This window comes from Pristis pectinata, chromosome 32, assembly GCF_009764475.1.
Source record: "Pristis pectinata isolate sPriPec2 chromosome 32, sPriPec2.1.pri, whole genome shotgun sequence".
Lineage (NCBI taxonomy): Eukaryota > Metazoa > Chordata > Chondrichthyes > Rhinopristiformes > Pristidae > Pristis > Pristis pectinata.
In genome coordinates this window covers 17,965,351-17,985,816 of record NC_067436.1, presented here as the reverse complement: position 1 = coordinate 17,985,816, position 20,466 = coordinate 17,965,351, and the positions used below count along the sequence as shown (strand labels likewise).

Sequence of the window (20,466 nt, the reverse complement as noted above, 5' to 3'; positions counted from 1 at the left end):
CTGACAGGCCTGCGAACAGCACTACAGAAATGCAAAGCTTTTAGTCAAGCAGAGCACTTAAATACAAAGGCACACAGGGTCTTTATCCCCAGACATTCATACCAAGCTGATAAATCATCCCTAAAGCTTCCCAAAAAAAATAGCTTCAACATTTAACTGGAGACTATATCCACCCACTCCTCGGATTCTCAGCTTACGTCTGACTGGAGAGGACATTGACACCAAGGCTGAGGGGTGGTGATGAAGGAAAAAATTACATCATCCATTCTTTCCTCCATCTCAAGCCAAGTTTATTGCAAACTGGTATTTTGAATACCAGAGATACTAGTGGGCAATGAATTTCAGCAGTTTTTAGGTCTGTACATAAGTTTAGAGGAATGAGAGATGATCCCATTGAAATGGACAAAATTGTTATGGGACCAGCTAGGGGAACCATCATTCCTGTAGCTACCATGTTTAGAGTGTCTAGAACCAGGGATCAGTCTCAATATAAGGGGTCAGCCATGCAGGACAGAAGAATTTTTTTTCCATCCAGAGGGTGGTAAATCTATATCTACGAGGCCTAATGGGGCTCTTTTGCTGAGACCATTCAAGACCCATATTGATAGATTTTTTTGATATTAAGGGAATCAAGAGACACGTAGTTAGTGCAGGAAGGTGGTGCTAAGGTAGAAGATCTGCCCTGATCTTATTGAACAAAGGGTGAATGGCCCATTCCTGCTTTTATTGGTATCTGTTCTTCTGTTCTACAGACCTCATGATGGAAGGTACAATTAGGCTGGGGAACATTTTTTTCAGCTGGCACAGGACCAATGGAGCAACAAAATCTGCTGGAGGAACTCCAGTAGGTCAAGCAGCATCCCTTTTCCCATCACAGAATCTGCTCGACACACTGAGTTCCTCCAGCAGATTGTTCATTGCTCCAGATTCCAGCATCTGCAGTGTCTTGCACCTCCATGTGCAAAATGTTTTTTTTCTGTACCTCGGTGACTAATAAAGTCTTTTTTCTGATAGTACTCTAGCAATTAGTTCTCTCTTTTTATCCTATCCATTCTATAAGCACTGCAGTAGTTAAAATTTTAAAAGATCTAAGATGATTGTTGCAAATATAAATACATGACAAAATATTAAGCTCTTCAATGACTCTTAATATTGTATCTCAAAATCTGTATAAAGGATTTCATGACTGTACCCTCACATTATCAGATAGCTTAAGATCACTGATTCACCAGTTGATCAAAAAAAAATTTTTTAAATCTAGAAAAATGGAGGGCTATGTGGGAAGGAAGTGTTAGATAGATCTTAGAGCAGGATAAAATGTCGGCACAACATCATGGGCCGAAGGGCCTGTACTGTGCTGTAGTGTTCCATGTTCTATGTTTAACAGTAACCTCTGTGAATTCGAACATATCCCCAATCCTAAGCAGTCTTACACTGCCACCTAGTGCTCTACTCTTGAATTGTTAAATTTTTTTTCTTGATTGAGGATGGAGGAAAGGGGAACGGAAAGTAAGAAAATTTGTTTATGGCATGAACCAGGGCCACAGGGTGCAATGCTCACTCCCAACTTTATGGCAAGTATCTGGATGAGAACTTAATGCACAAAGCTACAGGCCAAGGGCTGGGAAGTGGAATCAGCCCGATAAGATCTCCTTCAGTGGGAATGGATTCTGTGATCTATGGCCTCTGTATGTGCCACAGATTGCTCTGGTTCAATGAAAAGAGTTGTATATACTCCAAGAGAAGCACAATTTTATTGTAATTATATATTGAAAGCAGTAAAGTGGTTAGATTTTGCATTTTGGCCAAATATGTGACTTTTGTACTGAAATAATTAAATAGTACTTGATTTACTTCTGTCTACACACACACGTGCTGCTTCACTAGCAATCCCAGACATCCTTAACACTCCCAGCAGCTCTTTACCTCATCACTGAAGAAACACACAAGCCTTCAGGAGATTAATTACTCTTGTTCAAGTTTAACATGGTGGATCCATGGTATATAGATTAATATTTCCACAGTTGGAATTGGTTTATTATTGTCACTTGTATTGAGGTACAGTGAAAAACTTGTCTTGCATACCGATCGTACAGATCAATTCATTACACAGTGCATTGAGGTAGCACAACGTAAAACAATGCAGAATGCAGAATAAAATGTCACAGCTACAGAGAAAGTGCAGTGCAGGAGGACAATAAGGTGCAAGTCCAGGTAAAAATTGGGATTAGTGTAGGATTAGTGTAAATGGAGGTGCATAATGGTCAGGACTGAATCCGAAGGGCCTGTTTCTGTGCTCCATAACTCTGTGACTAAATACAGTAAATTTCCAGCAATCCCGAGACTCACTGTGTTATTGCTCTAAAGACGACCACAAAACATTTATCCTGGAGCACCTCAAAAGGAAAATCTGGATAATGTTGGTTTGGGCCTTACAAATTCATTAAAGTAGTCATTTAAAGTAGAGGTGAGGTGAATTCCTTTTCTTCCTGAGAGTTGCAAGTCTCAAGGAACTCTCTTCCCCAAGAGATGGTGGAAGCAGTCTTTGAAGGCCGAGATAGATGTGTAAAGACAAAAGTATGTCAAATTTAAATAATTCATGTTACAAGCTTCACACATTTGACCAAAATACAAAATCTAACCACACTAATATCTTTATATAATTACAGTATTATTGTGCTCCTCCCATAGTACATGGATAAGCAAGAGGGTGAAAGGATACTGAGGCTAGGTGGGAATACAGAGCTAAAGTAAAATCAGACCAGCCATGCTCCCAATTGTTCCTACGTCTAATTCATAGATATGTACATGTGATATATTGCCTCCCATCTATCTTAAAGACAAAAAAAAACTGCCTTCAAGAGCAATCTGGACAGCACACTGATTTAGTTGGTATAGCTCCAGCGACCTGGCCTCGAGTGCTGTCTGTATGGAGTTTGTTCATTCTCCCCGTGACTGTGGGTTTCCTCTGGTGCTCCAGTTTCCTTCAACATCCCAAAGACATGCAGGTTGCTGTTAATTGGCCACTAGAAATCACTTCTGGTGTAAGCAAGTGATAGAATCTTGGAGCAGCCGATGGGAATGCGGGAAAAGTACAGTGAGATTAGTAAAGGATTAGTATAAATGAAGGATTAGTCAGTAGAGATTCATGGTTTTAAGGGCCTGTTTCCAGGCTATATTACCCTATGACAATTTATGCCTAATGATGTACTTAAGTGTTATAATGCACAGCTTGAATTTAAACACAGCAAGCTTCCACAAACTTCCAGCATTGTGAGAATTAAATAACTATTACACCATAATGGGTGCATTTCTTGGGCTGAGCAATTGCCAACAATTGTTTGGCAAACTCCAGTTGTACTCAAGGCCCAAAAAGGCATTGGATACAATTGACCAGCCAGTGGACATTTCCAACCAGTCAGTATTTAATTCAGAGCTGGGTTTAGGAGAGCTGGCATCTATGGTGGGGTGAGATTGGGAGGATGGAATGGGGTGGGGTATTGGGTTGAAACTGTGAGGCTGGCAGTGTTTGGATGGCAAGGGATGAGAGGAAGAAGAGGAACTCAGGAAAAACTGCCTTCTGGTCTCTATTCCTTCCTTCAATATAGAGACTAAAACCAGCCTTCAGCTGCAGTCTTGCAAAAATCTGGAAGATCCAACTATAAGTTCAGCTTCAAAATAAAAGATGGAAAGAAACTTGCAAGGATTGTAAAGAGGAGCACACATCCATTGGGTTCTGATTAAATGCAAAATAAAGAGTAATTTGTGTTCTCAGCAACCTAGGACCTTCACTGTGAGCCCAGAATTGGTAGATGATCCCCAAGCCTGGATTGATCCAAGGATAAATTTTAATTGTATTAGGGGAGAGGGCGGTGAAGGGGATTGCAGACCCAGTAAAGGCAGGTGCAGGCAAGATGATAAAGATCAGCAAGAATCTACAAAAGTTAGATTTTGTAAAGAACTACTTAGTGGAAGAGATGTGCCACTGGTTTCTCTTTCCATTTCACTCCTTGACTGCGACCAATGTGCAGAAGTACATGTGAGATAGTAGCAGGCCATTCGGCCCTTCATATCTACTCCTCCATTCATGTATGATCTTTTACTCCAGTGCCACTTTCCTGCACTAACCCCACACCCTCTGATTCCCTTAATGTTCAAATGTCTATCAATCTCTGTCCCAAGTATCCTCAGCGACCGAGTCCTCTAGGGTAGAGAGTACCAAAGATTCACTGCTCTCTGGCTGAAGAAATTGCTTCACACCTCTGTCCTGCATGGCTGGTCCCTTGTTTTGAGACTTTGAGACCTCTGGTTATGGAAGCTCCAGCAGCAAGAAAAATCATCCTTGTATTTACCCCATCAAATGCTGTTAAGAACTCTAGGCTGAGGTACAGTTGTTCAGGCAAATGGCTGCTCTCCAGGTGGGAGCCAGGCACGAAGGTCAGGCAGGTGGTCCTCAACAGTTGGTCCTCAGCAGCTGGGCTTTTGTGACATCTGTGACCTGCTCAGTCCTAGCATGGGTTTCCAGATGTAGACAGAGTGAGAACCTCTGATTGATGTTTAACTGCTCATTTAGATTATTCCAATCAATAATGGCACCACTCCCTCCACTGAAATCAGCTAACTCAGCACTAACCAAGAGACCCATATGCCTCATACCTCAACTCATGCACACAATAATATTGAATTCTAGATCTGGCAAGAGTGTAGAACGAGGCTAATGTTCCTGATCCTCACAATTATCCAGCCAACTGCTCCTCCATCCCCACTCCCTGCCCAAACTAGACGAGAATAAGTTTGGGTCTTGGCTGTGGCTTCTCTTCCCCCACAACTCCACACTTTCCATGCTTGATCAGCTTCCCAGTACTTAATGTTCAGAGTCATCATTGAAGAATGCTGTTTGGATATCAGAAAGACATAGGCAGCTGAAGAAGCACAACCCCAGTGTGAGTCATCACCTCCAAGAGATGAAGAGATAAATTGGAAGGAAAAAGTGAAATCAAATAGTCCAGCATCAGATTTCACTCGTAAACTTCAGTAGCTCAAAGTCAAAACTGCACTAGCCCAGTGCTTCCTGAAAATATATTAATCATTTGTGCTGGTTATATTTGGATCTCTGTTTTTACAGATGGTGCTTGACTCATGTGTTTGGTGTGTAACATTTATAATAAACTAAACAAGCACAGCTGACCTTATTTGGACCGCACCATGGTATGTTTAACCCAGTAACTATAACCCTCTGATAAAAAGCACCAGGCAGTGTGGGTACTGGCATTACATGGAGGATGCAGGTCCAAGGTCCTTTGTAGAGGATGGGTGTTGCTTCACGTCTCCATCCATGCTAGACACTCAATACCGTGATGGATGCTGCCTTCTTGAGGCACCGCCTCTTGAAGATGTCCTCAATGGTGGGGAGGGTTGTGCCCGTGATGGAGCTGGCAAATTCTACAACCCTCTGCAGCCTCTTGCAATCCTATGCATTGGAGCCTCCATACCAGGTTGTGATGCAACCAGTCAGAATGCTCTCCACTGTACATCTATAGAAATTTGTTGGTGACATACCAAATCTCCTCAAACTCTTAACGAAGTGGGGCGAGGACAGAGTAAAATGTGGGGACATCTGAATTCATTCACTTTGGTAGGAAGAACAGAATGCTGGAGAGAGACTGCAGCCTGCAGCTGTAGAGGGATCTGGGTGTCCATGTACATGGAACACAGAAAGTTAACATGAATTTCCTATTCTTTATCAAAACGGTTGAAAATTGTAATCATATTCCCTGGGAAAACTGTCAAAATTTAGGAGAATGCATTGATACAGCCTCTTTTGAGTCCAAAGTGTATTACAGCCAATGGAGCATTTTTATAGAACTGCAATCACTATTGCCATGAAGGAAACTAATCTGCACACAGCAAGCTCCCACACAGAGCAGCGAGGTAACCACTTATATCATTATGTTGATTGAGGAATAAATGGTCAGGACACCAGGTGAATTCTCCTGTTCTTAAAAATAGTGCTGAGAATATTTAACATCCACGCAAGAGGCACTCAGTTCAGCATTTGATCTGAAAGACACCATCTCTGACGTGCAGCATTCCCTCTGTACTGAATCAGAGCCCCAGCCTAGGTGTAATGCAGTAGGGCTAAACCCAGGATCAATATGTGGTAGTTGAAGGTGGGGAGAGAAGCTGGCTGGGACAGAGAGGCATCCACAGCGATGGAGTGTGACATGATACCCAGAGCAGGAGGTGGTTCTGCAAGGTTGTCTAGATCAGGAATAAAAACAAAGTGCTGGTAAGACTGAGCAGGTTAGGGAGCGTGTGCACCTGAAGTATTAATTCTATGTCTCTTTCCACAGATACTATCTGACCTGCAGAGTGTCTCCGATATTTTGTTTTTATTTCAGATTTCCAGCCTCTGCAGTATTTTGATCTTCAGTTGTCTGGATCTGGGTTTGAACACTTGAATGTTCAGATTCACCAGCACTAACCTAGTGGGCAACTTGGTTCAGTCAGGAACAGGTTCGAGAGGCTGAAGAGCCTCCTCCTGTTTTCTGTGGTAAAGACACTGCTTGGTTTGGTGCCAGCAGATGTAGATGAAGGATGCCTGCCCCAGTGTGATTCCCAGCCAGTGATGGATGATCCAATACTCATGTCTCATCATGCAATGATTTCACCCATCTTCTCATCACCCTTGCTCACTGACCTACATGCACTCACGGTTAAATGACCCCTCGACTTGAAAATTCTCACCCTTGTTTTCAAACCCCCCTCATTGTCTTCCCCCACCCTATCTCCGTACAGCAATCCACTGCAGCCTTACAACGTCGAGTTGAAACATCGACAATTCCTTTCCTCCCACAGATGCTGCTCAACCCACTGAATTCTTCCAGCAGATTGTTTCTTGCAGCCTTACAACCTTCTGAGATCTTGCTTCTTGCCAGATCTGTCCCCTTGATCATCTCTAAATTGAATCCCTCCACAACTGGCTGTCATACCTTCAGCCACCTGGGCCTTCTCTGGAATTCCCTTCTCTGTCCCTTTCCCTCTTTTCTTCCTTTAAAGCAAGGTCTTATGAAAGACCAGGCTTTGTCTATCGATCATAATCTGTAGCTCAGTGCCAAATTTTACAAGATAACGTTACTGCAAAACACTCTGGAATTTTCTTGTTACATTGAAGGTGCTATATAAATGGAAGATTTCTTTGGAATTTACCCACATAGTCACTGGGATGAGATGGTCAAAACTAAGCACAGACTTTCCAATGGAATTGCCACCTCTGGGTAGTGCATCTGTCCACTGGTCATTCTTCGTCTCAGAGTCCCCACCACATGTGCTATTTGGCCACAGGGTGCACTGCGGTTAGGCGTAACCCCATTCTCTTTCAACACAAAGGCACAAATCTCTTCATCAGGAATCCCATTATACAGTGAAGCGTGTACCAAGACTAACACCTATTTTCTCCGTATTTAAAAAATCAGCTGACGTAAATAGGGATTGAACACAGGTCTCCCTGGTATGCGTGTTCACCAGCTAAATTGCTTTAACCACTTGGGGAAGGGGAACTGGGTGTGAAAAGGGAAAGAAAAAGCCACAAAAGATGACAGTACTGATTGTTCCTGGAATTACTGAGTCATACATGATTCACCTGCCAGGTGAGTCGATTACTCTGAAAATGATGTGCTTGAATTGGTCTGAGGAGGAGCTACCCTTCTCCCCATTGTTTTGTTTGATCTGGGTGGTGTTCATGCGATGCCATACATCAGATGAGGGTCATCTAATGCCTCCAGGGCTACATGAGAAAGGTTTTGTCTTGTAAACTTGTCCCTAGCTGTCTGCAATCCTTCCACTACATGAAGGAGTGCCAATTACAGCAGCTGGTGTTGCTCTGGTACTAAAGAGAATCAACCAAATGAGCTAAGAAATATTGCACAGAGTGGGATTCTGAAATACTACACAAGCTTGCAGCAGGTTTGCTGGGATATGAAGGCAAAACACAGGTTGCTTAAACATTGGGGGCACAGTGGGATAATGTTAATAGGTGCTTAATCCAGAGGCCAGATTTAATGATGCAGAGACACAAATCAGCGTAACGCTTTACAACACCAGCAACCCGGGTTCAATTCCTGCCGCTGTCTGTAAGGAGTTTGTACGTTCTCCCCGTGTCTGCGTGGGTTTCCTCCGGGTGCTCCAGTTTCCTCCCACATTCCAAAGACATACGGGTTAGGAAGTTGTGGGCATGCTATGTTGGCGCCGGAAGCGTGGCGACACTTGCGGGCTGCCCCCAGAACACTCTATGCAAAAGATGCATTTCACTGTGTGTTTCGATGTACATGTGACTAATAAAGAAATCTTAAACTTAAATCCAAATCCTGCCAATCAGTTTGGGAATTTAAACTAAATTAATTAAATATAACTGGAATGAAATCATCGGTGATGAAAACCAATAGAAAACTGGATTGATTTCAAAAATATCATAATTTAGTAAATAAAGATCACAATTTGGTAGAGTCCTTTGGGGAAGGAGATCTGCCATCCTTGTCCAGCTAGGCATGTCTATGACTCCACTGTGGTTAACCCTTAGCTGTCCTCTGCAATGGCCCAACAAGCAATATACTTGTATCAAAACTGCTGTGCACTGGCAGGTCCCTTCATATGGGCTGCAGCAGATGAAGGAGGTTGCTCACCACCTTCTCAAGGGTAATTCGGGGATGGGAAGTGCATGTGGGTCTTTCCAGCAGTGACATCAATGAATAAATTCTAGTTGCAAACAGCCAGGTTATTTTGCTCACATTTCTATCCCATCTTTAATATAGCATCAATAATTAGCAAGATCTACTGAACAGAGACAAATGTATGAACAATGAACCATAAGCAACAATGAAAGGAATGACCAATTAATCCACTTTCAGGTTTCTTTTGGTGGCATCTTCAAACATTTGATTTTAACTTCCAACTAAATGGGCGACAAGCCTTAGCTTGTCACTATCCAAACAGAGCCAAGTCAATGTTCCTCAACGGGGAGATGGACTCGAACTAAAGTGGATTAATCTCATTCTCTCGGAGAGATTGATTGAAGTTAAAAGCCTTAATGAGGCCTGAACTGGATACCCTCCTGGTATAAACAGGCCCTTGTATTTGGTGAGCCTAGGATTACTATGATCGGCTTTGGTGATGGGACATGTTTAAACAGAACCCTTAAATGGATTTGAAAGGTTTAGAGAGGAGTAAAGGGCTTCTTTCCCCCCACGCCCCCCTCCCAAAGTGGAACTTCTGCAACTCACTGCTGGAGGCAGAATTCCTCACCATATTTTTATAAAAAATATACCCGCATAAACACTTGATTTTTTCAAAATTAACTTTTTTTGGATGTGGATGTCGCTGGAAAGACCGGCATTTATTAGCCATCCCTAGTTGCCCTTGAGGTGGTTATGGTGAACCACCTCCTTGAACCACTGCAGTCTTGTTGAAGGTGCTCCCACAGTGCTGTTGGGGAGGGAGTTCTGGGATTTAGACCCACTGACAATGAAGGAGTAGCAATATATTTCCAAACCAGGGAGGCATGCAAATAGCCATGCACCTGCTACCCTTGTCCTTCTTGAAGTCAAAGATTTTGGAAGTACTATTGGAGTAGCCTGGGTGAGTACCATCACTTTATAGATGGTATACTCTGGTGTACCACTGATTCATCATGGTATACCATGGTAAAGGGAATATTTAAAGCAGCGGACAGGGTGCCAAACAAGTGGACTGCTTTATCCTGGATGACGCTGAGATTCCCGTTAGTTATTTGTGCCAACACATACTGATTTCTTTTCCTTACCAACACCATTAAGCCTTCAAGATTTAATGAGGTAAACAAAAAGTGTTAAACATCCAGCATCAAACTGTCTAACCAAATACTCCAGGGCTTTTTCTTTGAGAAGTGAGTAGTTACTTTCAAATGTGTTGCCAAAAATAAAAGATTATCATTTCTAAAATGTGACATCAGCCAACACCAACTCTTATTATACTTCATAAATTGTCAGTTGTTGCTCAAGGGTCACACTATTGCTCCAAATTACAGTCCTATGGGTTCAAGTCCTGGTCCGGCAACCTCAAAGTGACACTTCATTGCAGTGCTGCCTCATCAGATGTGCTGTTTTTTTGGATGCAATGTTAAATGAGGGCCTTATTCACCCTATCAGGGGAGTGTAAAAGGTCCCACTTCAGTAACTGACAATGAATCTGGGAGCTGCTTGACAATATTTAACCTTTAGTCAACATCACTAAAACAGATGTTTCTGGGAAGCAAAATGCAATAAACTGCTGGAAAAACAAAAAAAAATAAAAATGCTAGAAATACTCAGCACAACAGGCAGCATCTATGGAGACCGAAAGAGTTTAGGTCAATGATCAGTTTATCAGACCTTTCATCAGCAGGCTATTTTAAATGCATAATATTTAATGAGACAGTTTAATTAATCATCATGTATTGAGACAGAATTAATTGATAATCTTCTGGGAAAGGATCCCAAGGAAAGTGATCATGGCATGGTAGAATTTAAAATTCAGTTTGAGGGTGAGAAACTTGGGTCCGAAACTAGTTTCTTATTACGTAACAAGATATGTCATGTATTTCAGTAAAGGGGTGAGAAAGAATAGCTCCAAGAAAAGGATGCACCATTCATGATTCCCTGAAAAAGTTAAGGATGGGATCAAATTTAAAGAAACAGCATACAATGCTGTGAAGATTAGTGGCAGTCAAGAAAATTGGGAAGTTTTCAGAAATCAGCAAAAACTATAAAGAGGAAGAAGATAGAAAATGAGAATAAACTAACAAATAATAAAGAAACATAAACTAAGAGTTTCTATAGTTATATAAAAAGGAAGAGAATAACTCAAGTAAACACTGGTCCCTTAGAGGGTGAGACTGGGGAATTTATAACAGGAAATAAAGAAATGGCAGAGGTTTTGGATTGGTCTTCATCCCCCTAATAATAAATAATCAAGGGGCTGTAGGGAGGAAGAAACTTAAAACAGTCTCCGTTACTAGAAAAATATACTGGGCAAACTTTTGGGGCTAAAGGCTGATATGCCTCTAGACTTGATGGCCTGCAATTAATTCAGTCTTAAAGAAAGTGGCTGAGGAGATAGTGGATGCGTTGGTTACAATCTACCAAAAGCCCTGGATTCTGGGAAGATCCCAGGGGACTGGAAAACCCCAGATGTAACACCACTATTCAAGAAGGGAGGGAGACAGAAAGCAGGAAACTACAGCTCAGTTAGTCTGACATTTAACATTGAGAAAATGCTGGAATCCATTAGGAAGAAAATAGCAGGACGTTTTGAAAATCATAAGACAATCAAGCAGAAACAAAACGATTTATGAGAGGGAAATGGAGTTTGAAACATTTGCTTTCTTTCAGTTTGAGTTCTTTCAGGATGTACCAACCAAGGCAGATAAAGGGGAACCAGTGCATGTAATGTGCTTGTATTTCCAGAAGGCATTCAGTAAGAGAGCATTGGGTCAGAATATTATATAGGCAGAGGGAGGGGAGTGGCTAACTAATAGATAATAGAACTGGATCATTTTCAGACTGGCAATCAGTAACTAGTGCAGTTCCAATGGATCAATTGAATGACTTGGATAATGGGACCTAGTGTACTTTGGCAAAATTTACTGATGATGCAAAATTAAGTTGGTTAACAAGTCATGACAAGGACACAAAGGTATAATAATGGAGCAGAGACACAGGCGCTTTGGCCCACCATGTCTACAACAAACATCAAGCACCCATTTACACCAATGCAATTTATTCTCCCCACATTCCCATTAACTCTCCACATACTCTACCAATCACCTTCACACAAGGGGCAATTTACAGTTGCCAATTAAACTACCAACCCACAAGTCTTGAGATATGGGAGGCAACCTACAAGGTCACAGGGAGAATGTGCAAACTCTACACAGACAGCACCAGAGGTTAGGTTGTTAGTTAGTGGGCAGTGGGAAAATTATCCCTCATGTGTTTGTTGATCTCGTTACTGGAGATTCAGTCTCACTGGAGCCTGCCACTTTGATCTGGCCCATGCCTTCATTATCCTGGTTCCGCTCTACTCACTTTTATTGGGATCTGTGCCTTATTCTTTATTCCATATCTAAAATAGGGTGGGATAGTGGTCCCACGTATTGTAGTCATGTATGTGAGATGGGGGGTGGTGTTATTGGGTTTGTGGAGGGTTTTGGCTTGTCGGGGTGTTGGCTAGGGTTTTTTGGGGTGTTGCCTAGGGTTTGTTAGGGTGGCTCTTTAAGATAGTTTAAGTGAGTCAGCAAGAAGTTAACGATCGAAGTATAATGCTAAAAAATGTGACATTGTCCAATTTAGAAGGAAGAATGAAAAAGCAAAATATTATTTAAATGGAGTGAGACTACAAAATGTTGCAGTGTAAATGGATCTGGGGGCCTTAGCTCATGAAACACAAAGGGCAGTTCAGCAAGTAGCTAGAAAGGCAAATGAAATGCTGGTGTTTATTACAAGTAAGGAGTGCAAGAGTAGATAAGTTTATAGAACACTGGTAAGACCACACCCCAAATACTACACTCAGTTTAGCTGTCCATATTAAATGAAGGATATGATTGCATTGGAGACAACAGAGGAAAGGTTCATAAGGCTGATTCCTGGGATGAAGAGGTTAAGGTCTGAAGAATAATTGAGTAGATTAGCCTTATGTTCAGTGGAGTTTGGAAGAATAACTGGTGATCTTTTTGAATACAAGATTCTGAGAGGGCATTGACAACTTGGATGCTTAGAGGATGTTTTCTCTAGTGGGGGTATCTAGAACTAGGGTATATAGTAGACTCTGACAAACATCTACAGATACACAGTTGAAAGCATTCTGACTGATTGCATCACAGCCTGGTATAGAAACTCCAATGCACAGGAATGCAAGACGCTATAGACAGTAGTGGACTCAGCCAGTTTCATCAGGGGTACAGCTCTCCCCACCATCGAGGGGATGAGGCGATATCTTAGGAAGGCAACATCCACCATTAAGAACCCCCCACCATCCAGGCCATGCCCTCTTCTCGATGCTGCCATCAGGCAAGAGGTACAGGAGCCTGAAGACCTACACCTCAAGGTTCAACACCAGTTTCTTCCCCACTGCCATCAGGTTCTTGAACTGATCTGAAAAACCGTAACATTACCTCTCTCAACTTCTCTCTCAACTTGTACTAATGTCATTATGTTTATTTTGTTGTGTAAGTAATGTACAACCTAGGTTAGTTTAAGTTTATGTTAACTTATGTCTGTCAGGTTTGTAATGTACTGTGCTGCTGCAAAAAGATAAAGCTAATTTTCATGGCATTTATTCCCTGGGTATATATATGCCAATAACAATAAATTTGAACGAGAGTAAGGTGTCATCCACTTAGAGATGATGAGGAATCTCTTCACACAGGATTGTAATTCTTTGGAATTCTCTATTCCATAGAGCTGTGGAGCAGTGTCATTACATTTAGTCAAGGCAGTGATTGCCAGACATTTAAACCACAAGGGAGTCAAAGAGCAAGAAAGGAGCCAAGATCAGACGAGCCATCATATTATGAATCGCGGAGAAGGCTTGAGGGGCAAGCTCTTATTCATGAGAGCTCATTGCATCACAGATCAAAATATGTGAATCTCAGTTTATTGTTATTTTTGTGAGAGATCACAACTAATTAAAATGCTGCTACCCCATCTCACCATAAACCATGACCCAAACACAGGGCTGAGAGGTGTAGATCGGTGTCTCTGGTAGTTGTTAAAAATATTCAACATCTACACAAAGTGATAAATGTCAATTTAAAAAATTAAAACAATCAAATTGGCTATTCAACAAATAATAACGTCTGTGGTATTATTTTCACATGCAAGTTTAAAACATATGGAATTTTTTTTTTAAAAAGGCACATCCTAAATTCAGAGGTAGCAAAAATGGAAATAATTAACATCAATTTATTTTATTATCAATTAATTTTGATTAAAATATTTTAAGTTACAAAATGAATGCAACATAAATCTTCTTTAACTTTTAAAACACCATTTCTAGAATTTAGATTTGTAGAAAATAGAATGTAGATGAAATCTTAATAAATTGCTTTTAGCTTTTAAAACTAAATGTGAAAATTGAAAACATTTAATATTTGTTTTACTAACAAAATACATTGTAAGTTGAATAAGTAAAGGTACCTTTGCAAATGAAAATACATGGTCGGAACAAAACAATGTTTCCGCCCGGGGTCGAACCGGGGACCTTTCGCGTGTGAGGCGAACGTGATAACCACTACACTACGGAAACCCATATGTTGAAGTGGCGGAATGAGACCCTTTCAAGCCAACTGCAGGGCAGCATTCACTTGTGTTTTTGTTTGTAATTGGTGCTGTCTTCCGCTCCAGGCGCACAATGGAGGAGGAGCGTCTGCGAACGGCCGATAAACTGCTTCAGTAAACTGACAGACTTTTTGGATGCAGCGGTTTTTTTCAATCATTAGGCTTCTTATAAGATTATTCCATTAGTTTACGCTGAACTGACGCTATGGCTTAGTTTGATGGCCGGATTTATCTTCAGCTAGTAAACTCTGTTGTTGCACAATATCGTGTTTAACATAAGAAAACGTCCCGCAAACTGATATTATCGGTAAACATAATCATACTGTCATTCCAGCGTCTGGTCGAATCATTGCCGCGAGACCCACCCTCCAGGTGATTGAGAGCTCGGTTAACCAATGAGCGAATAGGATTTGCGATGGGCAACTTGGATGACCAGTGGGAGGGGGAGTGGGTTTTCCCTGGGTGGGCGGGAGTCTGCTGGCGGTTGGGATTTGAACCGGAGCGTTCGCGAGCGGATGATTGCGTCGCCATTTCTCTTCGGCTCCATCCATATCCTTGGTCTTCACTTAAGACCCTCAGTCCACAGTCTTCTCATCACACCTGGAGTTTAGAATTTCATACATGCAATAAAAAGAAGGTAACTAGGGAGAAAGTAGGACCGGTCAAGCGCAAAGGGGAGAATTTATGCCTGGAGCCAAAAGAAGTAGCCAAAGTACCAAACCAGTACTTCCCAGACCAGATGGAGGGTCTCAATCCAAAACATCGACTGTCCATTTCCTTCTATGGATGCTGCCCAACCAGCTGAGTTCCTCCAGCAGTTTGGTTTTTTTTTTGCTCCAGATTCCACCATCTGCAATATCTACTTGACATCAGTATTCACTGAGAAGAAAGACATGGATGATGGTGAGATTAGCAAAAGTTATGTTGATATTCTAGAGCGTGTCAATATAAAGAAGTAGGAGGTGTTGACTCTTTTGAAAAGCATTAAGGTGGATAAATCCCCAGAGCCTGGTGGGATTTATCCCAAGTTATTGAGAGAGGAGATTGCTGGGGCATTGACAGGTCTTTGCATCCTCTTTAGCCACGGTGAGATCCCAGGGGAATGAAGAGGAACCAATGTTGTTCCTTTGTCTAAGAAGGGCAACAGGGATAATCCAGCAAATTAAAGGCTAGTGAGCCTTGCATCTGTGGTAGGGAAATTATTGGAGAAGTTTCTTGTGGATAGAATTTGCACACCTGTAAAGCATAGATTTGTTAGGGAGACAGTCAGTGTGTCTTTGAGTGGGGGAGGTCACGTCTTACAAATTTGATTGAGTTGGAAATATGGGTGGAGAAATGACAGATGGAGGTTAATCTGGACAAGTGTAATGTGTTGCACTTTGGAAGGTCAAATGTAAGAGGAAAGTATACAGTGTATGGCAGGACCCTTAAGAGCATTGATGTACAGCAGGATCTTGGGTTCCAAGTCCATAGCTCCCTGAAAGTGGCAAAACAAGTAGATAGGGTGGTAAAGAAGGTATACAGCATACTTTCCTTCACTAGTCAGGGCATTGACTGTAAAAGGTGGGAAGTCACATTGCAACTGTATAAAATTTTGGTTACATCACATTTGGAATATTGTGTGCAGTTCTGGTCACTGCATTGCAAAAAGGTTGTGAAGGCTTTAGAGAGGGTGCAGAAGAGATTTACAAGGATGCTGCCTGGATTAGACAGTACGAGCTATAAGGAGAGGTTGGACAAACTTGGATTGTTTTCTGTGGAATGTCGAAACGTGAGGGGTGACCTGACAGAACTATATAAAATAATGAGAGACCTAGATGGGGTAAATAATCAGAGTGTTTTTCCCAGTGAGGAAGTATCAAATACTAGAGAGACAAGGTTTTTATATCAAGTGGTAGGTGTCTGGAATGCACTGCTGGGGAGATGGTAGAAGCACATAATGTAGCAATGTTTAAGAGGCATTTAGGCAGGCACATGACCACACAGGGAAGGGAGGGATATAGACCATGTGTGGGCAGGTGTGCAGTTTAAATTGGTGTCATCATCAGCACAGACACGGTGGGCCAAAGGGCCTGTTCCTGTGCTGTAGTGTTCCATGTTCTAGCATTGTCCTGCAACAAAATAGTTCTGCATTTATAAGGAAAAAAGAACAATTGGCCACACTTCACTATTCGTTATCATGTCTGATCTGATCTTTGGCCTCAATTTCAGTTAGCTACTTTGTCCCTGTCACCTTCTGGTGCCTAAAATTCTTGGTTGGATATGAATATATTTGAGAGCTCACCATCCTCAACTCAAAGGTGTACAGAATTCATAAGAATCTCAGAATGAGTAGGCCATTGGGGCCCCTCAAGCCTACTTCAGAATTCAACATCATGGTAGATTTTCTACCTCAAATTTTCAATTCTATCCACATTACTCTTGATTATTCTAATAACCAGAAAGCTATTGGCCTCCATTTTGAGGACAATTAATTACTGAGCCTCATTGACCTCCAGGGTAGAAAATTCAAAACAAAAATTAATCACTCTTTGAGTGAAAAATGTTCTCCTCATTTCAGTCCTAAATTGCTAACCCCTTAACTTGAGCCTATGACCCATTATTCTGAACTCCTTTGCAAGGGGAAGCATCCTCTCTGTTTCTACCCTGTTGAGCCCTCTTTTAAAACAAAATTATACATTTCAATGAGTAAGTGCTTTATTAGGTAAAGAGACCAAAGCTGTACACAATACTCTGGGTGAAGTCTCACCAAGGCCCTATATAATTGTAATAAATCTTTAATTGTAACAAATTATCTTTACTCGTACTCAAACCCTCTTGTAAAGAATCACAATCCTCTAAGAAAAGAAGTTCCTCCTTATTTCAGTCTTAAATGGTGATTCTGTTGGCAAAGAGCCTTCATGACCTCCATTTGGGGGGATGGGAAGTGAGGTTGGAATCTGATCCCAGATTGGGAAATATCTTCACCATTCCTGCCTCCAGATTAGGATCAGGGTGGTTTTGAACTCCTTCCTTTAGCTTCCTTATCCTGGGACATATGGCTCTTAATTTTAGTCTCTCTCACAGAGAGAAAATCCTTACAGTATCTACTCATTTAAGCTCCTCAAAAATTTTATTGAGGTAACCTTTAATTCTTCTAGATACTATAAGCATATTCTCCTCAATTTCTTGTTGTAAGACAACCCTCTCATCCTAGGAATCAATAAAGCATGCCTTCATTGTGCCAGCTCTGAGAGAAGTATCCCCTTCCTTTAAATAAGGAAACTAAAACTGTACCCACAGTCCAAATATGGCCTCACCAAAGATCTATGTAGTTATAGCAAGCAAACTTACTTTTGTACACATCCTCCTATTAATGTTGTAGAAAGCCACAAATCAGTTCACAGAAATGATATCAAATAGGTTTTATTTCTGTATTTCCTTATGACAAAGAGGGAGGCCATTTTGACCTTTGGAGAATGTGCCAGCTGGCAGAGCAATCCCATTCCTGACTTATTTTCCCTATAACCTATTCTCCCCACATTCACATCAAATCCCTTAAGTTTTACCACTCACCTAAACAGTATGGGCAGTTTGCAGTGGCCTATTAACCCACCAACCTGAGATATGGAAGGAAACTGGATGCCACGCCACAAATGGAGATAGCAGTATCTTTGACCAAAAGCTTGGTCTAGCCTGTAGGAGCGTCTTTGTTTGCAGTTGTTTATAATACCTTTATGATAAAGCATTTCAAGGCATTCTACATGTGTGTTATTAAGGTATTTATTTTGTTACATGCATACTGTTTGCATTTAGCTCAATAAAAAGACACTAATTTCTCAGCACTGACAGTGCAAGTGGATCCTGTGTGTATTCTTTGTTTCCCTTCGTTGGTTTCTTTTATAAAAAAGGCTCTAATATTCTCCTGACAACTTCTATCAGGTATCTGTATTCAAGTTGATGTCTTGGATCTTTCATCGTATTAGAAAACATGAACAGCCTCCTTGCAACAGACTGGAATTCAAAAAAAGTTGGAGCAGCTACTTTTGGAGAAAATGGGTATAATCAGAAACTTAACTTACCCAACAAATTATGTAATGTTTGATAAGAAAAATTCCAATACGCATAGTCTCAGTTCCAAGGAAATTTTTTTGTGGGACCTGTAGAAACCTCTACCAATTAAAACCTGGGTTAGGTGGCCAGTGGAACAGTAGTGAGGTGGTGCTTGTCCTTTGGATACTTAGAGGTCATATGCATCATCCTTTGTGCTGTATAACCACAGTCACACGGCATTTGCTTCATTGTCTGTTTTGTCTATTTGAAGAGGTTTGGCTGCGCTTCCCGTGAGAAGTCCTGATGTGGTTCTGTCTACTTTAGTTTTGCTGTTAAGTGTTGAACCCTGGTGGTGTCTTATCAGAATCAATTTGTTGTGGGATTTTCATTTCATCTTCAGTGGATGGGTGGTTTTTTAAGTTAAGAAGCATTCCAATGCAGACCTCCAAGTGAAAGTAAAATTACCTGGGATACAGACAAAGCAATGAGTGTCAACCATTGACCACAAAACATGTGCACATCTTCTCCCAGTCTAGTCTTAGTATTTATAGTGACACAGAGGGGCAGCACTGTGGTGCACAGTTAGCAATGCTGCCTTACAGCTCCAGTGACTTGCGTTCAATCTACAATTCATTATCTACACCATCCCAAGTTCCTTTTTTATTGTCATACTTTCTTTTTCTCACTTCATATATATTTTCTTAAAATACCAATTGAATCTACAAGTTAATTGAGGAGCACAAAAAAGGTTGAAGAACAAATAGGTGTTCCTAACTTCCTAACTTTTTCTTCATTCTTTCTCTTATCATAGAATCAAAGAATAGTATAGCACAGAGAGGGGCTATTAGGCCCATTGATGATCTGCTAGCTCTTTCGAAGCAAAAGTCAGAACTTTAAGTACTTATCTTTTGAAGACTGCTACTGAAGTGTTTTCCACTGGTCTGTCAGGCATAACATAACCACGTGTTAAATAAAAATATTTTATCTCATCATCTCTGATTCTTTGGCCATTCACCTTAAATCTGAAATGCTCAATCAGATCTCTTGTTCGGCTATTTTCTTCAGTCTATCCATGAAACTAATCTCTCCTTGTATTAAATATTTTACGTGTCCTCTTCAAAGTCTTAACCCTCTTCCTTAAGTGCTGGTTAGAAATGGACCTAGCTGAGCCCAGATAAGTGTTTAATAAAGGTTCAGCATAGCTTCTTGTCTTTTGTGTTCCGTGCCTCTATTTATAGTATGGAATCCCATATATTTTATTAACTGCTGACCTAAAGTTGATGGGTAACATTCCCCTAATCTGACACTAGCATTTCTTTTCACAAATTTCACCCTGACATCAGACAGAGCCTTGAAGAAGCAGTTGTGCAGTTGCTGTACAAATAGCTATGAATATCCTTTATCCTCAGCTCCAATATACTGTTTCCAATGTTGACAATACCAGCGTGATTGACTTCAGAATTAACATTGTTGTGGATTGGTTTGGTAAGAGTGCACATTCCTAAAGAAGTAGTGGTACTGCCCAGACTTGCTACTGCTGCCAGAAATGAGAGGTGAGGTTTCATTTGGGACTTTTCTTTTTAATGTTTTTCTTAAACTTTAGGGAGAGTTCTTGTTTAAGGTCACTCTTGCAGTTTTGAATTTATGATGTCAAAACAAGGGCCAAGACCTGCGAATTTAGCTTTTCAATGACTTGAAACAAGACCATTTGCCCTATCAAATCCATACCGAGAGTACATATACTACATATGGAATCATAAAACAGTTATGACACACGGAGGCCATTTGGCCCAAAGAGCCCATGCCAGCTTCTCAGAGAGCAATCCTGTCAGTTCCTTGTTCCACCCCTAGTCCTGCAAATTACTTTCCTTCAGTAGTTATTGACTATGATCCTGCTACTCTTTAAAGACAATAAGTTCTCAATCATCACCACTCTCTGCCTAACACTAGCTGAATCCACAATGATCTTGCTTCAAAGAGAACAATCCCATTTTCTCCAACCTGACATTATAGCTGTATTCTGGAATAGTGGTAGATTATTTCAGCTTGCTCTGAAGCAAAATATTGTCATTGTTCACTTAACAGG

General features: G+C 41.1%; 1 non-coding gene across 1 annotated transcript; it reads right to left on the bottom strand.

The window, feature by feature from the left end:
• Window positions 1-14,243: 14,243 nt before the first annotated feature.
• Window positions 14,244-14,316, bottom strand: trnav-cac (transfer RNA valine (anticodon CAC)). Its single transcript has one exon. It is a non-coding gene; the product is annotated as a tRNA-Val (tRNA).
• Between the last annotated feature and the right edge of the window lie 6,150 nt (window positions 14,317-20,466).